The following is a 1,076-nucleotide window of genomic DNA, read 5'->3' on the forward strand; positions in this document are numbered from 1 at the left end:
GTAAAACTCTCCCTATTTGCAGACAATATGATCCTACATGTAGAAAACCCCAAAGACTCAGTAAAAAGGCTACTAGACCTCATTGGAAGATTCAGCAAAATGGCAGCATATAAGATCAACATACAAAAATCAGTTGGATTCCTATATACCAAAAATGACAGTGTTGAAAAGGACATTAGGAAAGCAATACCATTTACAATAGCAACACAAAGGATGAAATATCTTGGAATAAGTGTAACCAGAGAAACAAAGGACCTATACAAAGTAAACTACAAAACACTACTGCAAGAAACTAAAAGAGACTTACAAAAATGGAAGAATGTACCATCCTCCTGGATAGGAATACTTAACATTGTGAAAATGTCAATACTGCCCAAAGCAATTTACACATATAATGTGATACCAATCCATATTCCAATGACATTCTTTAAAGAGATGGAAAAATCAATTACAAATTTTATATGGAAAGGAAAGAGACCCAGAATAAGCAAAGCACTGCTTAAGAATAAGAATAATGTTGGTGGCCTGTCACTCCCCAACTTTAAAATATACTACATAGCTACAGTGGTCAAAACAGCTTGGTACTGGTACAATGAAAGGTACATAGATCAATGAAACAGAATCGAGAATCCAGAAATCAACGCATCTACATACAGCCAACTGATCTTCTACAAAACACCAAAATATATTGCATGGGGTGGGGATAGTCTCTTCAACAGATCGTCCTGGAAGAACTGGAAAATGATATGCAAAAGACTGAAACAAGACCTTCACCTCACGTCTTATACAAAACCCAACTCAACATGAATCCCAGAATTATGAAGGTCATCAATGAAAAACTCGAAACAAATGTGAGGGCACTAACTCTGGGAATGCATGGACTACAAAACACTTTGAAAACTGCACAAACAAAAATAGATAAACCAGATGAGTGGGATATACTAAAAATTAAAAACTTATGTACATCAAAAGACTTCACCAGAAGAGTAAAAAGGGAACTCACGGAATGGGAAAAAAATCTTTTGCAATGACATGTCAGACAAGGGACTCATTTCTGAAATATACAGGAAACTACA

This window comes from Chrysochloris asiatica, unplaced genomic scaffold (assembly GCF_000296735.1).
Source record: "Chrysochloris asiatica unplaced genomic scaffold, ChrAsi1.0 scaffold00537, whole genome shotgun sequence".
Taxonomy (NCBI): domain Eukaryota; kingdom Metazoa; phylum Chordata; class Mammalia; order Afrosoricida; family Chrysochloridae; genus Chrysochloris; species Chrysochloris asiatica.